Source organism: Colossoma macropomum, unplaced genomic scaffold, assembly GCF_904425465.1.
Source record: "Colossoma macropomum unplaced genomic scaffold, Colossoma_macropomum, whole genome shotgun sequence".
NCBI classification, from domain to species: Eukaryota; Metazoa; Chordata; class Actinopteri; order Characiformes; family Serrasalmidae; genus Colossoma; species Colossoma macropomum.
In genome coordinates this window covers 39,999,150-40,011,730 of record NW_023494802.1, presented here as the reverse complement: position 1 = coordinate 40,011,730, position 12,581 = coordinate 39,999,150, and the positions used below count along the sequence as shown (strand labels likewise).

Below are 12,581 nucleotides of genomic sequence, written 5' to 3'. Positions count from 1 at the left end.
TATATATATATATATATATATATATATATATACAATCAATGGTGTTGAAATGAAGATTCTTAGACTAATATCAAATAATCTACTTTATTGACAAGAAACAAACACAATAAGCAAAGCAGACAGTGTAAATCTTAAGCAACCTAGCAAATGCTTGGGTAAAAGTTAAAGAATATTAGTAATTATATAAAAAACACATTTGCTACATAAAAATATACAACCATTATTTATCTATTATGGAAACAGCACATATTTTACACTGAATAAAAACTCTGTAATGTATAATGCATAAAAACTATTGGGCTTTTAATTTTTTGGTAGAAAATCATGTGCATTAACCTGGTACTAAACAAGAAGACAAGAAGTCCTCCAGGTCTAGTATTGAATATTCAAACAAACACTCAGCCAGATAAAATGTTGGGCACCCCTGGTTGATTGTTGATTTTGTAAGAGTGAAGAAGTTAATGCATCCTCTGCATGGAACAAATTTGACCCTGAAGATCAAGATTTCAGCTCAAAGTCTTGTTCAGTCTCAATCTAATGTGCCCAAAATAGTAACTCATAGTTTTCTTCTATGGGAAATTGCCAGTGTTGGCCCCTGTGATAAACAAAAATGATAAACAAAAACTTGTTTTGCATACATACATTTTCCCCCCGATTGTCACTCTATTCTCTGAATTACACAGTCATTAAAGAGTCATTACACAATAAAAGAGTCATTACACAATATTGCTACATGCATGCTGAAACTGCTACACACTGCAAAATACAACAAAACAACGCAGGCAGGGTGAAATAAAAGAAAAGATGTCTTTCTTTTTTAAATCCTGTGGAGGTGAGAAATGATTTAGTTTTGGGACATGATCCAAGCTGCTGGCATTAACTGCATTCATTTGAATTTCATACTTTAGCTCTAATCTTTGGATTTCACTCATTAAAGCTGTGGTTTCAGTAACACTTCAGTGTAGGGGGACATTATAAAGCTTATTAAGCCTTATCCAGTGAGTAGCTGCTAATTAACTGTCTGCTTACTGCGACTTTATTAAGCAGTAAATAGATTGAATGAAGCACTTTTTTAGAGCATTTATATTCATGTACTGTATATTTTAAGCTTTCGCACATTATTTTAAACATCCATTATTTTGCCTTTATTAAGCCTTAAAAGCAATAATCCAGTAACCTATCAATTCAATATCTGCTAATGACCTGGCTAATATTTTTAGTAGTCATAATAGTTGTAGTGAAAGTAGTAAATGACTTTATTAAGCAGAAACTATGATCAATAAAAAAATTTATTGAGCACTTTTAAATGTATTTTACACATTAAATATTATCCCAACCATTAACTGTGAACTACTGTTCATAAGGGGCTTATTTTACTTTCGATTCTTCTTAATGCCTCAATAATAAATCTGTAACGCTTCAGTTAGTTCTGAAACCCTCTACTTCTTCAGGTCCTGTAGGAAATAGCACGGTGCCTGTACCTGCTCCCAACACTGAAGAACATTTCCCGGTGAGCAAACCAGATAAATACGCCGGGAGTCCTAACTTGTGCAAGAGATTTTTGTTGCAGTGCTCGTTGTATTTTTTTAATTCTCCAGCTAGTTCTCACAGGAGGCGTATTGCATTTCTGATTTCTAGATTTACTGGTAAAGCCTTAGATTGGGCTACAGCAGTATGGCCGTCTATTGAACAGGGCACATATGCAGATTTTTTACATTTGAGATTTAGGGCTGTTTTTGATCACCCTCATGAGGGTCGTTCCCAAGGTGAACTATTATCACACATTCGTCAGTGTTCTCGATCTGTAGCGGATTAATCTTTAGAATTTAGGACTTCAGCAGCCGGAAGTGGCTGGAATGAGTCTACGCTTATTGTGACATTCTGAAATGGGCTTAATTCAGAGATTTTGGCCAAACTCGCCTGTAAGGATGATGGACTTTCATTGGATGATCTCATTGCTCTCGCTATTCGTTTGGATCAGTTAAAGCAGAGTTCAAAACCCAAAGTGCATCGTCTCGCCACACTTCATACCACACAATGGACTGGTCCATCACTCAAACCTGTGAAACCCGAAGTCCCTGCTGCTGAGCCTATGCAGGTGGACACCTCCCGTCTGTCCAAGGAGGAGCACTTACGTAGGCTATATGGGGGTCTGTGCTTATACTGCGGAGAAGCGGGTCATGTTTTACATGATTATCGCCTCCGTCCGAACAGACCTCAGGCGCCACTCCCAGGAAAGCGTGTGGAATCCATTCCACACACTAATGTGGTGAGTGGTTATAAACCTACCATGATTAGTAAATCCTTTCTGATTCCTGTTACCTTGTTCTGCCAAGATTCTTCTATTGTCGTTTCAGCCTTAATCGACTCGGGGGCCCAAGGCAGTTTCATCCAAGCAAGTCTGATGAATCAACGGGGGATAGAGACGGAACCATTGAAAACACAGTTACGCCTGTCAGCTGTGGATGGTGGACCTATTGGACCAGGGAGCGTGACTCTCAAAACACGACCTGTTAAAATGAACGTTACTGAGGGGATTTGTTTTTTTTTGTGCTTGAGACTGGAGTCATCCGACACGCCCCGCACCGCATCCCCGTGGTCGTCCTCGTGTGTGGTCTTCCAGTCCTCCCAGTGTTCATCGACGAGGTCGTCCCAGGTTCCGGTCCCTAGGTGCTTCCCAAGGTCGCAGGCGTTCCAGTGGATCTGTCTGGAGTCACGGCAGCTCAGGTGGTCCTCCTGCTGGGGTTCCCGTCCAGGTGGGGGCTGGTTGTTGTGGTCGTCCTCGTTTGCAAGCTGTCTCAGACTCTTTGGGGGGGAGTACTGTAACGCTTCCGGGTTCTCCTCCCTTGTCTAGCATGCTCCAGGACTCCATTTACCATGATTCCAGTCCTGATTATGTCATCAATTTGAAACGCAATTCATCCAATCACACGCAACTGCCTCGTTCTCAGTCACCGGAATTCTAATGCAATTCACCTGTGCAGTGTTTGTCTCAGAACTTAAAAAGCCTTCAGTTTGCTCTCCTCGTTGCGAGGTATTGCCATTCATTTGGACTACTGAGCAGTATTTCTCTGTTTTCTCTACTTGTGCCTTGAAACTTTTGCCCGTTTTTTTGGATTTTGCTCTTTTGGATTTGCCCCTCTGCTTGTATGTTTTGTTTATTCCGGTTTTTGACTCAAACTTGGTTTTCGGAGTACAATATTGGATTTGCCCTGAGATTTTGTTTAACTTGGATTTTTGCACTGACAATTCTCTCATTAAACAGACTTCCATTTTTAAGATCCGCGAGCGTCTTCTTGTGTTTGTGCAGTGTTTCAAAATCATAAATGCAGAATCTTAAATATATTTTTCCATTTGTCTTGTCAGAACTTATCTTTATTTTAAATCAAAATTTAAACTGAGACGTTTGGGCCGCAATGTAGAATTATAGAACTGGCCTGTTTTTCTCAACATTCCTTTTAAACCATATAAGTCCTTTGTTTTGGTGGAATATCCACCAAAATGTATTGTACATTTACCCCTGATTGGTCCTAGTAGACTGAAAGAGCCTGATAATGTGTTCTTATTGAGATTGATTAAATGTGTTAAAGAAGGGGAACTTCTCCTGGGGTGATGTTGTCCATTCACATGTAAAGGGCAAACTTGATTCAGTGAGTGGTCTCTCTGCTGCGGCAGATGGTATGGAAGGCGTATGGAGAACGAACCACGCTCACAATGCCGTCCATGTTTGGGCGTGAAGCTCCAGGAGGCCATGAGAACTTCAAGCGCTGGAGCAGAGAGGTGAAGAAGATGAAGAGCTCCATCTTTGCCAGAGACTCACCCAAGCACACCCTCGGACCTGCAGGACATGCATAAACACAAATAATCTCAGTGCTGGATTGGTTAATTAGCAGAATCAGCAGACTTTCTGGTGGACCAATGATGTTTTGGGCCAGTTACTGTGGGCTGACATATACAGTGGTCACAAAAATTGTTTGGAAACTTTAACCATTGGTTACATTTAATGATGTTTTCTAGGTTTCTTTAAAACAGAATGATATTTGTTTCAGAGAAAAAAATACATTTTAGCACAAAATCAAACTGATGGTAGACTCTTTGTGTAAAGAAAGCCTGGAGAACAATTCCAGACAGACTGCCAAGGACCTCCCCGCCATCTCCCACCGCCTATACAGCACTGCACCGGAAACAACTCTTAAAATTGATTCCGTCATTTCTCTTCACCAGGAGGCAGAATTAGAGTATCACACAACTCCCTGACTGAAAACAAGTCCTACTCCAGCTGTTCCCTGTTCTGATGCTCATACAAATCTTAGAGAATTCTTTTGCTACCACTGTTGCTCACTGACCCTCAGGTAAACACCAGCAGCAGACTCACCCAAAGAGAATGGCAGAAAGGCATCATTTCTGCAGAACTGTCCTTTTCTCATCCAGAAAGTTCTCTGGGTTGAACGTGTCTGGATACTTCCAATGTTCTTTGTCAGTTAAGATGGCCTTTAAGTTGACCATAATTGTAGATCCCTGCCATGGGAAAGAGAAACAAATAACACATATATTAATGTCAATTAAATGTCTTGAACAGTGGAGGTGCACTCAAAGTTTTCATTGAGAAAAGAGACTGATATAAATAAATATAAATAGCTATGCAATTTGTGAAATATGCAAGATGGCAAAAAATGTTAAAAGATGTGCAATAACATTTCAATAAGTCTGGCCCAGATCATCTGAAAACTTCACTCGTTGCATTGATATTAATTTCTCTATTTTGCATTTGTAAGCTTCATCTTGTTTTCACGCCACAAAAAAAGTTCTTTATATAATTTAATTGACTTTGTTTCTTTTTTGGCAGAGCCTGTTCTCGTAACCCTGTTTCTGTGGTTAAGCATCCATTCATAATCCCATTGATTCAGTCTCCCATCCATTAAGAGATCCATACATTCAGCCTGTCATGCATTCAAATGTCTGTCCATTCAGGCTGTCATGTATGCAGTCCACAATGCCTCTGTCCCTTCATCACCTTGGGCAGGTGGTATCCTCTTAGCTGTGCTGGTTCAGTGGTTTGGTGAATCAGGCCAAGAGGAGTGATGCTAGCATAGCGCTGGATCTCATAAACAGTGGCGTAAGTGTACGGGAGCTGTGTGCGGTCTTCCATGCAGGGAGAGTGGTCAAAACCCAGTACCCGAACGATCTCCTCATGGCAGCAGTCTGATATGGTCACATTACACAAGCGTGGGAAAAAAAAGAGGACAAAAAAAAGATGATGTTACAGGACATACAAGACACAACAGTGTTCTAATTGGGTCATTAACCAATTAGTAAAACAAAAATATCAATTGAAAATGTAAAGTAACAAAAGGAATAACAAGCCTTACACCAAACCTAGTGTACAAATGAAATCAAGTCAATGGTCACCAACAATAGTACCTTGCACGTCAGGGTGGTCCATCATGTAAATGAGGCCCCATCTGAGGGTGGTCGCTGTAGTTTCTGTTCCAGCTATGAACAGGTCAGAGACTGACTTCATCATGTTCTCCACATGGAATGAGGTGTCTTCCTTTGCCTCTTGCTGCTCAACAAAAGAAAAGTTTAAATTCTGTTACTCAGAGCTACCAAAGGATACTGAAGGCAGCTCAAATGATTGATTCTGTATAATCTACAGTAGAACACTTCAACTCCACTGTCCCCACATTGTCAACCTGAAAATAATGCATGTAGAAAATACTCCACACCAGTCGTCTCAGTGCACAGATAACTAGGCCTACTGGATGAGTTACTGTAAAGTGCAGCTAGAGTCTCTCCACTCTCTACACTGCACTCAAAACAAGGAGCATCTCACCTTGGTCATCTGGATCAGGTAAGCATCAGTGAAGTCACTGGGGTTGTCTGGGTCCAGAGTCTTCTTGTGCTCCTCCACAATTTCAAGGATAAATTTTTTTAAGGCTTCAACATTATTCCATATCTTCTGATGCGGCCCTGGAAAGTGTTTTATAATTGGGACCAAGTTGAAGATCTGAAGAAAAAAAGGAACAGTTGATGTTACATTTCATCCTTTAAGTTTAAGCACTTCAAGCACATCATGATTGGATTTTTTTTGTTATTGTGTAATTTCACTGTAGGTATATACCAGAAAAAAACCTGAAATAATTTTTAAGATAAATTATTATTATGTTGTTTTGTGCTCTGGTGGCTTTTCAACATGATTTGTGAAAATGAACGACATCACTTGGAAAGGTCCTGGTAATTACCTGTGCTGCAGTTGATCCAGTAAACCGAACGTTTTCATTCAGAATTTCAAGCAGCTTAGCAAAGTGCTTGTTGTCGTACTCAAAGCGGTCTCCAAAGATGATGGAGCAGATTATGTTGGAAACTGCATTCATAAATTGGTGGATGGGATAAAAAGGCTTCCCTTCAAGAAGAATTGCAGAATAGTGTGTTTGATTAGAGAAAAGGCACAGAGACAGAACAATGACCATATGACATTTTTGTTAAATATCTTAAATGAAAAAAAAGAGTAAAGACCAGTCCTCTTGTCTTACTATCAGTAGGATATTTAAAATATTCATCAGATTCTGATGATATTACTGAACTACAGTGTAGTGGTCTGATGGGCAAGATTGAGCTCATTAAACAGTACCTTGTCCATGTTGATTTGAACAAATATTCATTCAAACTCTCATTAGTCAGTAATTTACTCTAAAACAAACTATTGACTAAAACTATTGAAATAAATACTAATTTGAAATGACAGACAACACAATGTAGTAATTCTAGTGCTGCTGTCTGCAATTGTAGTTGTACATCAGACAAAGTTAACCTGACCACGTCCCACTCTACACTGAAGTTTTCATGGACTCCTAACTACTACTACTATTACTACTACTACTACTACTATTAATATTAGTAGTATAATAATTTTGTAGGTAGTTTGACCAGAGGAGGATGGGTCCCCCCATGTGAGCCTTGGTTCCTCCCAAGGTTTCTTCCTCAGCTCTGAGGGAGTTTTTCCTTGCCACTGTCGCCCCTGGCTTGCTCACTTGGATGATTTACATTTCATGTTAAAACTTTGTCTTTAATGGATTTCTGTGAAGCTGCTTTGTGACAACATCAGTTGTAAAAAGCGCTATACAAATAAATTTGACTTGACTTGACTTGACCACAGAACTGTGCCAAAGGCACAGACAGTGACTCATCACCTACCTTCTTGTTTGAGCATCTCCTTGATGAGGTAATGTGCCTCCTCAGCCACGCGCTCCTCCACAGTTTTCTTTCCTAGACCAAAGTCACGCAGTGTGTGCAGAGCAAAGCGGCGCTGCTGCCTCCAAGAGTGACCATAATTGGCTGCAACAATACCTGAGAAAGGAAGAGAGAAGGAAAGGGAGATAAAAAGAAAGAGATGGTGGGAAAGGGTGTAAAAAATGTATAGGAAGGTGGAACTTTCCCAGGAGAAGGATTTTTTTTCTTCATTTTTTTCAAAACATATATAAGTACAAGTAGCAGTAAAAGTATGTCAAACAAGTAAATCAACATGAGTCATGCCCTACTAACCATAACCTTTGTGGATCCACTCATGGAAAGGTGAAAGTGGCCTCCCAGAAAACACGGTCCCATTCTGAACAAAAGCTTCCTTTGCAAGCTGCATCTTGTTCAGTATAATTGTTGGCTTCTTGCCCAGGTATATGGAGCACATCTCACCATATTTCGGCAACTGGAGGGGTGGAAAATGTTTACATTATCTACAGCTTTGGAATGGACGAGTGTATGTGCGGATGCAACTGTTTCCACGTTAGATTTATTGACTACATTGAAGTTTTCACTCGTTAAGTTTTTATATTTTGCAGTGTTTAAAAAATCAGATATTGATTGGCAGGACTATTTTTGGCTTTGTAGTCAAACCTTGAGATGATAAGGTTTTGAACAAGCATCTGAGAGGCCTATGTAGAGAGAAAGTGCAGAAACCTCAAAGGGCTTTAGAGGAGAAACCTGCATGACGGAGTCAGGTTTGCAATATGAGCAAAGAATGATAACTGGCCATCTACAATTACACCAAGGCTTTGTGCATCTTCAGATGGAATGACCAATAAATGCTCAAAGGGGATGGCAAGATCACAGGACCCAGGAATGTATAGCAGTTCTTTGCTGGAATTTACTTTCAGATGGTGAACTGCAATCAATGACTAAATGTCAGGCAGACATGCCTAGATGCAACTATAAACCTAAGTGTCAGAAGGTGGAAAGGATTAGTTGAGTGTCATCATAACAGTGGATGATCATAATATGAGATGCCATTGACAGGTTGTTACATCGCTAAATTAGCAAGTGTAAAATAAAGAGAAGATGACCCAGCACAAAGCCTTGTGGAACACATATGAAGAGTCGGCATGTAGTGGATGTGGACGCCATCAATGTTACCTAATAACAACATCCCTCCATGTAAGACTCAATCCAATTCCATGCAAACATGCTGATTCTGATGTTGTAGAGAACAGGCTGGAGAGTCTTATGACTGAATGTGTCAAAGGGTGCAGAGATCAAAAAGAATCAGAACTGTTGAGAGTTTAGCTGAACTTCCTGTGTGGAGCTTCTCCACCTTTGCTATAGGAGTGCACCAGTTTGAAGATGGACAAGCTGGGGTTCTAGAGCTGGTAATGAGTGAAAAATAAAGATTGCTGATTGTGGGCAACTCATTAAAGACTTTGGGAAAGGAAGGAAATGAGAGATATGAATAGCTGCTGTTGTTAAAGCTGTCTTGAGTGGTCATCTTTAGCATGGGTACTACTCTGGTAGTCAAGATGGCAGATGGTTCGCAACTTGATGACAAGAAACTGTTTGTGTTGGAAGTGATTAGGAGTAACATACTGCAAGATTTCACTTCTCTGGAGCGATGTGTATCGGATGGGGTCCATGGGGTCCAGTGGGCAGGTGTTTGGATGATTGGATGTCGGTAGCTGTAGGATGCTGTCTGTGGAAACTAGGTTGAACCAAGTGTGTTACAGCAGAATCCAGATCCTTGAATCTATATAATGTAACTCTATATAAACCTGATACGTTTTCTTAGCTTTTCACATAAATATGAGACTTAGAGAGTTCAATACGGCTCAATTACCTTACTCCTGTAGCCATGAATTAGCTTTTACACACTCTAGACAGGGCCAGCCTCAGCTAAAAGAGCTGTTGAGATCCTGAATCAGAGCAAAATCCACTGGAAAGAGAGATCTGTAACAGTGTTATGCAACTGAAGAATACTATGCAATAGTCCTGGACATCAACCATAAACAAACAGCTCTGTGGAGAGTCCTAAGTGACGTGGTCTCATAGTTGTGTCTGAGCCAGAGGGATGCGTGACACTGTCACAGTGATGAGGAGAGAAAGCTGCATAACTTCTCCTTGTGGAAGTTATTAAATGTCTTGTAAAAGGTCTATGGAGCCACTTTGAGCACATCAGGATAAACAGTGGAAGAAAGGTAGCAATTGGTTACATGAACTATGGTGAACTTTGCATTCCACAGCCTGAATTCTAGATACAAATATTACCCTTTTTGTAAGTGTAAAATTCCATGTGTTGCATGTTAAAATGCAGAATGCAAACTAAGAAAGCCCAGCACTAACATCTGGCAGACACTATGACAGTTTTCTAAAGGACCCATAGTAAATTTTCATGGCTATATTTAATTACAGCATTTTAAGCTTAAAAATGAGTTTCAAAAAGAGAAAAAAAAGATCAGTCTGATGTGTGCAAGTGAATATGCCACTGCAAATAAAAGGAAACTCACTGATCTGATGAAGGCCATTTGATCCTTTGAAAACTGGGGCAGGTTACCCACAAAGGGCAGTGGTTTGGGTCCAGGGGGGCTTCGGCTCCTGGAGGAATTCAACCTGAAGATCTCTAGCAGAAGCAGAGAGAGCAGACCACCCAGCAGGGCCAAGCCCACTGACGTCCAGTCCAGATATTTCAGCACAGACTCCATACTGAGAGAAATGCAGAACAGCACAGTTGCTCATACCTTTATACCAGAAGTGGAGTGGGCAGAGAGAGAGAGAGAGAGAGAGAGAGAGAGAGAGAGAGAAACAAACAAACACTCAAACATTTTTTTCACCTTTTCCATAGAACTGCGTCACAATGGGCGAGACTAGGGAGAAGTTCATACCAGAAAATGTGTCTGGTAATCTTACCTGTTAGGAGGTCAGAGAGCTTCCAGCGTAATAAGGCACTGCAGACAAAGTTCAGGAACAAACAAAACATTTGCAGCTGTTGGAACATCATCAACTTCTCTGCATACAGAGACTGACAACTGAGTTACCTGCTCCCCTATACTCTAGAACAGTGGTTGTCATATTGGTTGTCTCCCCAGACAATCCAGATTTTTGCTCTCATTGCAAGTTGGAGTAAAAATTGAGAAAATAAAGGTTTCTAAATAATTCTTGAAGATATGTAAGCAAAATGTTTAATTGGCGTAGAACCTTTAGATTATGTGGAGGTTCTTTAACCATAAAAAATGTTCTTAACTCCACCAAATTTACAAAGTTGCTTACAATTCAGTTGTTGAGATGTCGTTGAGATTTCTTTACAGTGGAGGTGAAAGGAACCAGGGGTCACAACGTCTACAGCGCAAATATCACAATTTTATTAACATCCACATTGACCATTGATCTTACACGTCTCCTGACTTTTCTGTCCTCTTCTGTGTAAATGTCAATAAAGGCATCTTGATTCATTGACCAGTTGACTGGTTGATTAACTGATTTATAAACTGATTATAAATGTTTAAATAGAAGCAAATCTGAAGAAAAAAAGTTTTCTTTAGGGACTATTTTATCTTATAATAATCTGCATGTACTTTTCCACCATGAATGGTGTATGTAAAGTAATTTCAGTGCTAAACAAATTGCTAGCAGGTGCCTTTAAGCTGATCTCAGACCAGTTTTATGTATATTATTTATATTAAGCTCTAATGCTTATTTTTGTCAACCCGAGTTTAAATACTCAAATCTTACGCTGGTGTAGGTTAAACTGCTTCTAAATCAGACTGAAAGCACAACGGTACCCTCCAGTGGAGGACTGTGGAAATGTTCCACTGATTTGATTCCAGAAAAGCTTAAGGTAATGTAGGGTTTCTCAAACTTTATGTAGCCAGGGATGCCTAGCAATGTGGAAATAAATCCATGGAACCCCAACAGATTTATTCTATTAATAAAAAATCCAAATAATCCAATGATTTATATATTCAGCACATCAGGCAAATATGTACCATCATATTTATTTGGTGAGAGCAGGGGCTCTTCTCCGATTTCAAGTGGCTTTTTTGCTTTTAGTAACCTGCTGAGCTACTAAATACAAAGCTCTCAGAGTTATACTCAAAAGTTGTGTCCAGACTTAATTTAAATATTTTAAGTTGGCTTGACAACCAGCTGAGAACCACCTGCAACACTACAGTAATGATCAATCGGCAGTCAATGTAACAGGGTGAGGTTAATTACCAGGGGTGGTAAGTAATGAAGCACAAGTACGTTGTTACAGTTCTTAAATATTTTTTGAGGTATTTATACTTTACTTCAGTAATTCTGTCACTTAATACTTTTTACATTTACTCCATTTCAAAAGAACAATCTTTACTTTTTACTCACTACATTTTCAAAACAGGCTTGTTACTTTAGTTTTAATGATCAGTATATCTATTTAATGTCTGTCATTATTTTTTTAATCAATCAATTGTATAAGGACACCTAATTAAGTGCAAATCGGCTCCCTACTGGATGTGAAGCTGGGGAAGCGGGGAGGGAGAAGTTAAAAGGAAGAAAAATAAACGGATGAGATAGGTGAATCCACAGAAGGTGAAAGCGCCTAGCCAGCCAGCCCCGTCTCAATTAATACAGCCCCAGTTTACTGACTGTAACTGAGACTCGTACAGAGGATAGAGACTAGATGAAGCTGAAGTTAGCTTTATTTCCCGTTCCACCTTAAATGATGTAGCGGTTACATTCAGATGCCTGTATGGACATTACTTCAGTGCATCGAGTCATTACAGGTAAGACATAAATAAACCATAAACGTGTTTCATGCCCACCGTAGCAATATGCTTTATCCTACAATGATTAGGTTTAAGTCTTTAAGGTTGTTTTGTTCTTCCCCGGCTTCACACATCAGCTGGTTGATTTAACTTTCATGTTGTCTTCATTTGGATTGGCACGGTGGCGCAGTGTCGCCTCACAGCAAGAAGGGCCTGGGTTTGATTCCCCGGCCAGGTGACCAGGGTCTTTTCTGTGCGGAGTTTGCATGTTCTCCCCGTGTCTGCGTGGGTTTCCTCCCACAGTCCAAAGACATGCAGTCAGGCTAATTGGGCACGCTAAATTGCCCCTAGGTGTGTGAGTGTATGTGTCTGTCTGTCTGCCCTGCGATGGATCGGTGACCTGTCCAGGGTGTATCCTCCCTTCTGCCCATTGACCACTGGGATAGGCTCCAGCTCTCCCCGTGACCCAGAAGGATAAGTGGCTTAGAAAATATGTGTGTTGTCTTCACTTCGGTCTGCTTGGTGTTGCAGTAACCTGTGATTGTGGCTTCTGTAATTACCAGGTTTTAAGTTTGTATA

General features: G+C 40.2%; 1 pseudogene; it reads right to left on the bottom strand.

Annotated features, from left to right (window-relative positions):
- Window positions 1-207: 207 nt before the first annotated feature.
- Window positions 208-10,015, bottom strand: LOC118822214 (annotated as a pseudogene).
- Between the last annotated feature and the right edge of the window lie 2,566 nt (window positions 10,016-12,581).